This window comes from Sus scrofa, chromosome 17 (assembly GCF_054392235.1).
Source record: "Sus scrofa isolate SSC_HxYL_T2T_F1_AM1 chromosome 17, Sscrofa_HxYL_maternal_Yorkshire_Landrace_v2.0, whole genome shotgun sequence".
Lineage (NCBI taxonomy): Eukaryota > Metazoa > Chordata > Mammalia > Artiodactyla > Suidae > Sus > Sus scrofa.
The window spans coordinates 57,809,274-57,819,658 of record NC_139399.1 but is presented as its reverse complement, the minus strand read 5'-3'; the positions used below and the strand labels follow the sequence as shown (position 1 = coordinate 57,819,658).

Below are 10,385 nucleotides of genomic sequence, written 5' to 3'. Positions count from 1 at the left end.
AGAGCCAGGGTGGCGCATCCACTTGGCAGCATGGCAGGGAGAGGCACAGGCTAGCCCCACCCCAGGCGAGCAGCTACAATTTCCCTGTGTCTTTTCAGTGACGGAGCCATACATTTTTTTTTTTTTTTTTGCCCTCCTAAACTATTTTGAACCCGGTTTCTATAGCTTCAAACCAAAAGATTCTTACTGGCTCTTTAGGGATCCAGTGCTTTGCCCCCCCCCCCCCCCATGAAAACCAGATTTTAGGAAATGAGTTGATGAACGTCTTCCAACCAGGTGGCAATAGCTGATACGTGGAATGGTACATGACCAGGAATGTAGACAAAGAAAGGGATCTTAAAGCCATTTGAGGGGCTCCACACCATCTTTCTAGATCAGTAAAAGGATACTCAGAGAGGGCAAGGAATTTTCCCGGGGTCACACAGCAAATGAGGGTGTAACTCTGGTGCTCTGACTCAGATTCCCATATGGCTACAGAGTCACCCCAGGCATGCCCTTGACCTTCCGCTCCATCCCAACCTGATCTTCTGGTATTTTCTCTCTCTGTCTCTCAGCCTGTCCCTCTATGTTTCTCTCTCCTTCAGCTACACCATTGCATGATGAACAGACAAAATAGGGCGCATCCATACAATATGATATTATTCAGCCATGAACAAGAATGAAGTACTGATGCCTATTACAACACAGAGGCGCTTTAAAACATGGCGCGAAGTCAAAGAAGCCAATCACGACAGCCCATGTCTTGTATGTTTCCGTTTATGTGAATTGTCCAGAACAGGCACATCCGTGGCAGTGGATTAGTGGTTGCCTGGGGCCGGGAGGACAGAGGCATGGGGAGTGATCACTGGTGGCTATGGGGCTCATTTGGGGAATGATGAAAATATTCTGGAATCAGCTAGAGGGTTGCTCAACTTCGTGAACTTACTGAAGTCACGAAGGCCTGTATACAGCATGCTGGGGGCGGGAGAGAGGAGCGGCTATTATAGGGCACAGTTTGTGGTGTGTGGATTATATCTCAGTAAAGCGGTTATGAAAAATGCCATCGTGTGACTTTTCACGTTTATTCCATGTACCTGTAAAGTGTCTGCACACGTGAAATGCACACCTGGGGCACTGCCTCTGGGCAGGTGACGGGGTTTTCAAGGCTGATGTCGACTCCAGAGATGTCTACTTAAGATCGATCAGTTTTGAGGTGCATCCCTCCCCTCCATCCCCTCAACCCCAGGTAAGAAGCCCAGCTCCTGGCTCACCAGTGCTGGTCAGGAGACAGCAGAGGCGCCTAAAGTTAAATACTGTTCGTCCACTCTGGGCAGGCTGGGGCCCTGGAAGCCATGGGCAAGGCTTGGCTTCTCTTTTTTCAAAAGAGAAATTAGCATTTGCTGGCATTAAAGGCTCCCTAGGACCCACCTGAAATGTTCTCTTTGATAAAATCACCAAGTTGAAAATGAACTTGAAAGGGACCAATTCTAGTCGGGGTACAGTGTTCTGCAGACGTCATTTCTTGAGCTCCTTCCCCCGCCTTGAGCTCAGTGGATTCCGCTCAGCTGCCTGTCCACCCCGGGCCGTTTCTGCTGTGCTCTCCCCACTAAAGGGAGAAGCTCACTGACTGCCCCCCAGTCACCAGGTGCAGGACAAGCCTGGAACAGAGGTTCAGACCCTGCTTTTGCCAGCCTGATCCATCCCCCACTCTGCTCAATGTCTGAAACCTTACTGAGCTGAATACAATTCTGTCCTTCAAAGTTAGTTTCTCCTGGAGTTCCCATCGTGGCTCAGTGGTTAACGAATCCGACTAGGAACCGTGAGGTCATGGGTTCGATCCCTGGCCTTGCTTAGTGGGTTAAGGATCTGGAGTTGCCAAGAGCTGTGGTGCAGGTCTCAGATGTGGCTTGGATCCTGCATTGCTGTGGCTCTGGCGTAGGCCAGTGGCTACAGCTCCAATTAGACCCCTAGCCTGGGAACCTCCATATGCCTTGGGTGCGGCCCTAGAAAAGACAAAGAAAAAGACAGTTTTTCCTACCACATGACTGTGCCCTAAAAGCAGTCAGCACGTTCATTTGGGACCCAGCTGAAAACAAAAAAAAATGATGCCTCACCCCAATGCTGGAGGGAAACGCTGCCTTAGACTTGCTTAGAAATGGCCCACCTGGATGCACCAAACTCCACTGGCAACCTTGACCATGCGCCACTTTCGTCTCGGCTGCCATTCTTGCCTTGCTGTGCTCCAGAGGTCCGGAGGGAAGGGTGGGACTTCAGGATGGCTTGGATTCTGGCTGACAGCTGTGGAGTACCCTCTATGCACCTGTGCTGTGCTAGCTCACGGACCTTCCATCCTCACCACAACCCCGTGAGGTCAATGCCTTTACCCACATTTCACATGCAAGGAAACTGAGGCATGAGAAGGCTGATTAAACCTCCTGAGATAACATGGTTGGCAAAAGAGACAACACGGGATGTGAATTCCAGGGCTGGCTTCTCTTGGCTATTTCAAGTTACGGCCTCAAAGGTAGATGGCTGGTGTGGTAGCCCCATGGGCAGAAAGGAGTTACGTCCAGGTGTGAATGGTCCCTGTTCCTGCCTCTGGGTACCACTTTCCTCTGACAAAGGGCCAGCCTTGGCCAAGGGCATGAACCTGAATGAGAAGGTCATGTTCCCACAGGTAGGATGCTTTGGCAGGTGCATGTGGCTGGGGATGGTATACGCTGGTGCCAGCCTTTCCCAGGGCAGTCGTCGAATGGAGTTGAAGATGCATAGACCTGATGGCCGGCCCTTGCACCCTTGGTATATCCCCAATGGAAGTTCATTTCACACGCGCCATGGGAGGCGAGTTGCAGGAAGTCCACCCTGGCCACACCGGGAATAGCCCCAGGGTCATAATGACCCGGGCCCATCCTCATCGGAATGAATCAATGTGTCACGATGTACTCGTACCATCAAGAGGGAAAGGAGGAATATGAACCTGTGCGCATCCCACCCCCGAGCCAAAGATGCAGACACCGAAAACTCCATCACGGATAAGCGCACTCACGTTACATCCAATCAGGCGGCGCTAAACCATAGCGTGTGTTTAGGCAAACAGGCTAAGGCCGTGTGAAAACAGAACAGTAACGACTTTCAGGATCAAAGAGGCTGGGCTCATGCCAGGAGACATGGAAAGTTTCTGGGAGCATCTAGAGCTTGATGTAATGGCGGGAGGGGCACCTGACGTTCACGCAATAATAATCTGTTCATCATAATACGTGTTAGGCAATTTTCTGGATGTGCGTTGTTTTTCTGCAGTTTTAAAAAAATGGATAAAGCCGGAGTTCCCAGTAGCTCAGTGGGTTGAGGATCCAGTGCTGTCACGGCTGTGGCTCTCTTTACTGCTGGGGTTGGGATTGATCACGGGCCTGATAACTTCTGCACGCTGTGAGCATAGGCCAAAAAATATGCAAAAGGCAGCGGTTCCAGCAACACAGTGCTAGGTGCTTCCTCTTCTCCCCCGATCCCTGATCTCCCACAAACACATTTCCCTATATCCTCCCACTCGAACTGCAGACAACATCAAGTGGCTTCGTGCCACTTTGCTGACAACCTTAGGTTTGTCCTACCTTGCATTCTAAAGCGCTGAGGCTTGCAAAGAGGAGGGCATTCTGGTCTGTGCCACGCATCCTGGCAGAAGGGCAGGTGACGGCAAGGGCACAAAAGGGCTTGGTCTTATTTTCTCAAGGGTCCCTCCCCCCAGAGCCAGCTCTGCAGCCTCAGCCCTTGAACATGTTTGCTGCTTGTCCACAAAAAACCCGGGCAGTGAAAACCTGCTCGGAACCCCAGGGAATGGCCTGTTCCCACAGCTCCCAGCCAAACCCGCCCTTAAAACGCCTCTCAAGCGCCCAGCCCGCCTCTGTCCACCCTCAGAAGGAGAAAACAAAATCATTTGCTTTTCCGTGGCCGGGGGTGAGCCGGGAGGAAGGCGCTGTTGGTTTGGACGTGCAGTGTTTGGGGGTTTCATTTCGTTTGCTTATTTATTTACACTTCTTCTTTCTGGTCTGAGGTTGAGGCCAGGTTTTAGTCCTGAAGGGCTTGCGTGTGACCTGGGCTGTCCTGTTGGAAAAGACCTTGGCACCCTGGCCCTGCCGAGGGAACCGCAGTGTGGCCAGGGCCGCTTTGCAGGGAGCAGTTCTGTTTCTGGTTGCCTGGCCACGCTCCTCTTGGTTTAGTCTCACCTGCTTCTCCCCAGGCTCTCGCTGGGGTAGGATCAGAAGCCTGATGCACACAGATTAAAAACAGCAGCTGACCTTGCACGATGCCCGCTATGTGCCGAGCACCACTCCATTCTGTGTAGGGATCCGCTTAATCCCCACGCTTCCCTCTGTGGGAGGTGGGTTGATTTTCCTGCCCATTGTATAAAGGAGGCCAGGGAGGCCCAGAGAGGTCAAGCAACTTGCCTAAAGTCACGCAGCTACTCACTGGCAGAGTTGGGGTTTGAACCCTGATCGTCTGGCTCCAGGGCTTTGCTCTAATGGCAGCTTCCTCCCGCTCTTCTGAAAAGATAGTTTTCTCATCCAGGAATCAAGGCAGAGCCAACAGGGGGAGGCCCAGCACTGGGAGAGGCCCGCTGGGAGTTCCATTTAGAGAGGCCATTGCTGCGCACCTTCCCATGGGACCTGTCCTGGTGGAGAACCAGCCCCTCCTAAAAGCCCCCGCCCACCAGCACGCCCAGGCCTGTTTCGCAGCAGGAGGGTCGTGCTCTGTCCCATTGTCACCGGCAGCTGGTTACACACGGGGCACAGCGCTGGGCTTGGGATGCAGCCACGCAGAGGACAAGGTACAGCAGTGGCCCTGAAGGAGCCACCCTTTTGGGGGAAGGGGCAGAAATGCCCAAAAGGGTCTTCTTTCCCCAGGATTTGGCAATTCTTCACTTAACAAAATCAAAACAAAACCTGGCCTTGCCCTTCCCTGCTCTGGCGGGAAACGCAATCTCCATCATTCGGGGCCCTCTTGTCCACTGTGGCCTGGAGCAGATTGGGGGAGGGGGGCTGACCTGATGCAAGAAAACTGTCCAAGGGCCCCTTGTGCTGCGGCGGGCGGGGCTGGGCTGCGTCTCCTCTGCTGGGTGAGCTTCACCTGGTTCCTCCGGCCACGACCGTGCTGCTGACATTGTGTTTGCTGCCATTATCGTCTGTGTTCTGCAAAGGACACGGGTTTTACACTTTGAACTGCAAATGGGGTGATTCCTTTACAGTCATAGCTACAAGCTACATTTAAACAGAATGGATGCCAATTTTTTAACCACTGGATAAAACTAGAGACGGGCATAATGTCCAGAAAGCTAGGAACTGAGGTTTGGAAAAAATGTCATTTGGCAGCTGGGTTTGTTGGGAAAACAATAGAAATAACCAGCATTTGAGAATTGACTCTGGGCCGGGCTCTGCTCTCCGCCCCACTTCATGTCATGGTTTATGCCCCTCGGCGCCTCCATAATTACCTCTATTGGACCAGTGGGGAAACCAAGGCACAAAGAGGCTGTGCTCCTTGTCCAAAGACACACGGCAAGGAGGAGACGAAGCTGAAGCATCAGGAGACCAAAGGCCCCCTGGCTCAACGTCAGTTCTGGCCACAGCTTCTGGAAATGCCTCCAGGGTGTCCCAAGGTGGGGAATCGGTCTCCCCTAGGCCAGCCTCGTCTACACACTGGGACGGGGGTCATCGCAGCCGAGCAGGGCTTTGCTGCTCAACTTATTCTTGGTGTTATAAATCCACTGAAGCTGGTCCCTTGCAGCCAGACCCCCGCGGAATCGGTCACTGCCACAGCTAATGGCAGTCTCTGCAGACCATTAGCTGACCCTGGATTTTCTGCCAATTAAAGGTGTCACAGGCCACAGAGGGACAGGCCTTCGGGGCTCCTGTCCTGTGGCTCGGCACCGGGTGGGAGCGGGGGCTGAGGCGCAGTTCTGGCTGCTGGACTTTTGAGGTTGAAGGCAGGACTTAGGACAACGGGGGAATGCAGGAACAGAGAGGGGGGCCTTAGAGGGACCTGCTCAGGCCTGGCCGTGGGATGGCCTTCAATTCCCAGAGGAACAGGGAGGATCTCAGAAGTCAAAGATCTTAGCCCCTCGTGGATCTTAAACCAGGTCGGCATTCGGGTTTGCTGGGTTGGGGAGGGCTTCATGGAGGAGGTGGCCAGGGAACCTGGGTAATTAGTCCAGTCTGTTTCACCTGCCTTTGCTCATCAAGGTCATCTACCGAGGTCTTGCATGTCCTCCAAGCAGCCTGTAGCCTACGTGAGATGTTTGCCCGAGGTGTTTTCCAGGAACTTGAATTCAGCTGTGCCTACTTGGAGCTAAGCCGGTGAAGACTGGATGGGACCCTCGACCCTCCAACTGGGCACGCGCCAGCGTCCACCTGGTGACCTTTGGCACACGCAGAGGCCTGTAGCCTAATTACACCTAATTACACCATTGCGCAGAATGGCGATGACTGCAGCTTTCTCCATCACCTTCCCCCACGCACTGCACGCCTGCTGCCGCCCTGTTTCTTCAGTCCTTATCCCGGAAACACCCAGAGCCCCTCACCTTTGGAGGAGCCAATCTGAGACGTGGCTTTCCAGCTCCTCGTTTGGTTGCTTTGCCCATCGACCCCGCTCTTTGCTGCCAGCCTCGGCGACTCATCTTGCTGTGCGTCGGGCAAGACAAATCCGGTTCAGTGGCACCAGGAAGCTTGTCCTTGAAGCATTCATTGTGGGGCTTTAGAAGAGACGGAAGACTCAGGGGGAGCATCCCAGGCGCAGGCTGGGGATGCGGCCGTGGGTGGAGGGCAGGAGCTGCGGTGGGGTCTGGCCCTGGAGCCGCGGAAGCAGACGTGGAACACAGGACGAGGGGCTTCACCGCTGGCCTTGAGACTAGTTTTGTTTCTCCTTTCCCCTTAAGGGTGGAATTGGTGCTGCACGTCCAGCTCCTCCCAAGGCGGGGCGGTCCCCCTAGGCAGGGGGTACCCAGCCCTGGAGGGGCCGAAGGAGGCTGAACCATGACTCAGGGGGCCAGCCTGGTGTTGTCGGGTGCTTTGTATTCACAAGAGAAGTCATGGATCTGGGCTTTTATGAGAACACACAGCTTGAGCAGACCCAGACCGGCATTGCCCAGGCAGCTCAGGCAGGAAGATTTTGTCAGCCAGAGGTGGAGGGGTGCACACTCACGCCTGGCCTGGGTTAACTCCCTCCCCCAAAGTCTGGGGGCTTCGGGGAGGTGCTGGGGGCAGCAGGCCTCTGGCTTCCTGGAGGCGTCTGGTTTCCAGCAGCCTCTCTGCATGGGGGCCGAGGCATCTGGAACCACTTAGGAGCCTCCATTCCAGCGTCTCCGAGAGCTCGGAAATCAGACTCTGTTCGACCTTGGCTGTGACCTGGGTGGACCAGGAGAGAGGGGCTGAGCCCTCTAAGCCTGGGGCCTCTGCGGTGACTGGTGGGCAGCTCTGACAATCCCCCCCAGGCAAAGCTGCTCTGGCTGCAGCCCAGGCCCTCCTGGGCCCCCCGGGGTGCATATATTAGCATACATTAACATATATTATTTAATCAAGAGTAAATGCACACAGCCTGCCCTTTCCTAGGGGAGCAGAGACATCCGCTGGAGGACTTTTCTGACTTAGAAAAGAGATTTGGAGTCCCGAGCTTTGAGAGGATGGAAGGACAAACTGCCAAGGGGTGGGCTAGTGGGTGGGCATGGGATGGAGCAAGCCAGGGCCCTCTGGCGGGACAGAGAGGTCCCCAGGTTGGGGAAACTCAGGTCTAAGTCCAGCCACCCTTCTCCTGTTCTCTCTCCGGAGGGGTTGAAGGTTCACTCTAGGGGGTGAGTGAGGGGGGTTGGGGACCACAAGTCTGTGGGGCTTTGCTCCTGGTGGATGGAGTGGGCGTGTCAAGGAAAACTTCTGGGTGGGGTCGCCCAGGGTGGGCGGCACAAGAGATGGTCCCTGGGGTGCTCTAGACCCGTGACCATGGCCCAGTTTTCAGTAGGACCAAGGGAAGTGTCGGGAGAACAGAGAAGAGAAGGCACCAAACCAAGGTGGCTGCAGCCACGGCCTGTGGGCAGGCGGGTGGGAACCACGAGGGCACTTGCTAAGCACCCAGCCCAGCTCAGTGTGGACACCCGCGATGGTCACAGCCAGCACCGCTGAGAACGACGTGTGCTCAGGGCTCCGGTCAAGTGCTTGACAGGAACCATTGCCTTCATTTAGCCCCAAATCCTCCAAGCTGCGTGGCTGCTGTGATGCAGAGGAGGCCACGGGGGAGCTTAGCAGTTTGCCTGACAACTCGGAGCCCGTAGTGATGGGACCTGCGTGGGCCCGGGTTCCGCCCCCCCCCCCCCCCACTCAGGCTGATGCGGGCTTTTTCATGCTCCACGGTCTGAAAGGGACCTTCACAGAGAAGGGGGCTGAGAGGCCCTGGGCGCCTCTGATCCTCGGTGCACCAGGGATGCCGAAGGCAGGATACAAGCTCCCAGGGCGGGTTTCAGGGGAATCGCTCTGCCCTTTTTGAAGGCAGCATCCTTCTAACGCACAGGCTGAGACTCGCTGCACACAGACACCCACCCACGGGCGTGGCCTCATCCACGAGCAAGTACATGAATGTCCTCACTTGTCACCAGATGCAGGCGCACAAGCTCGTCCCAGTTACACTTTCTGGCCGTGAACCCAGGCTTGCTCGTCTGTTTTCATTCTCTGAACATCAGTCACCTGAGCTGCTCGGCAAGGCCGCTTATCACATGCCCTGGGGGCCAAGGAAGAGTATCCAGCTCCGGTGGGCAGAGAGGGTTGCCTGGGAGGGCAGAGTTAAACCCGGTCTTGGAGGATGGAAAGGAATTGGCCTGGAAAGTTGGGAAGACCAGCGATTGAATGATTGATTGAGGCATCACTCGTTTGGGTTGTCACTTAAACCTTTTTGTTTTTATGTAAATGGTGTTTGTGAATGATGTTTCCCCCAGTAGAATAGAAGCTCCATGAGGACAGCATTTTGGTTTTGCTCATTGTTCTGCCTCCAGTGTCCTGAGCAGGATCTGATACGCACCAGCTCTTCATGAAGCCTCTTGAGGAAATGAACTCCTCCCTTATCCTCCCTGAAGGATGCTGATGGGGGTGACTTGGCTCCTATTTGGGATGGTGTGTTTCAAAATATTCCCAAAGAATAAGACGACGGCAGAGAAGAGGATGCAACTTGTGGGTTTTCCACCTGGAGACAGTGGCTTGGAATAAGTGAGTTAGGCGGCGCTGAGGTTCGAAAACCTGCTTGGTGTTTCAAAATTATAAACGAGAGGGAACGTGGGAGAAGGAAGGAGGGGAGGAGAAACAAGGAGAGAAGCAATGGGGGGTGGGGGGGGGAATCCAAGGGCCGGAGACTTGAATCTCTGAGAACGAAGTGGCCTTGGCCATGAGGCCTGCTTTCCAAACATCATCTGGGAGTGAGGCAGCCCGGAGGACAGACAGGAAAATGGAACTGTGTGGGGTTCACTAAGCATGTGGTTTTGAACAAATCCCTGAACACCAGACGTGCAGGAACGCGGGGGCTGCATTGGAGCAGCCCTCCCCAAAGTGTGCCCTGTGGTTGAATTTGGGGTGGTACCCAGATAGGTGCACGCGTTTCGTTTGAATAACTAGTTATCAGACGTGAAAGAACTAGCGATAATGTCATACTTATCACCCCCAAGGCTGAGGTTATCCTCGGCACGCCAGCCAAGGAAAAGCTGCTTTGAAGAGACGTAGCAAACAACGGGCAGGTGAGAGGCAGGTGTGCCGCGCAGGTGTGGTGGCAGTGAATGCTGATGTTTAGGAAACAGAGACCTAGGTGACAGCAAAGGAATGTGGCTCTGTGGTTTCCAGGTTTGATGGGACCTGGGTACCTTGCAAAGGGGCCCCCCTTCCCAAGGAGCTCCCCGCACCCCTCACCACCCTGCTTTCCAGAAGAGGAAGGAAATCTAATAAAGGCTTGCTGGGATGAGAGGCCGCAGCTACCTTCTCACGAAGTCATGAGGCATCCTGTGTGGTTGAGAGCAATTCTGATCGGCCAGCACTTTAGACTCTGAATCAGACTCTGAGCCTTTGCACTGGCTGTTCCACCTCCTGGATACTCTTCCCTGCACATCTCATGTGGTTGCTCCTTCTCACTCAGGTTCCTGGTCAGGTCACCTGCTCGGAACAGCTTTCCCATCGCATCCTATGTGACGGTTGCCCCACCCCTACCCGCCTCTACCCGTGATTTCATCCTGTCTCCTTGGCTGGAATCATCTTATTTTTTTTTGTTGATGTGTTGAACGCTCATTTTCCCCACCCTGTGTCAGCTCCCCAAGAAGGGCTGTGTCCTGTGTGTTCATTGCTGGTACCTGGTAGGGCCCTGGGATTTGCTGAATGATTGAATGAATGGCTGGGCAG

The 10,385-nt window shown here is 54.5% G+C and overlaps 1 long non-coding RNA gene across 1 annotated transcript; it reads right to left on the bottom strand.

The window, feature by feature from the left end:
- Nucleotides 1-738: 738 nt before the first annotated feature.
- On the bottom strand, nt 739-7,361 carry LOC146395351 (uncharacterized). Its single transcript, XR_014832716.1, has 3 exons — nt 6,548-7,361; nt 3,361-5,162; nt 739-1,951 (listed from the first exon to the last, which is right to left on the bottom strand). It is a non-coding gene; the product is annotated as an uncharacterized LOC146395351 (long non-coding RNA).
- Between the last annotated feature and the right edge of the window lie 3,024 nt (nt 7,362-10,385).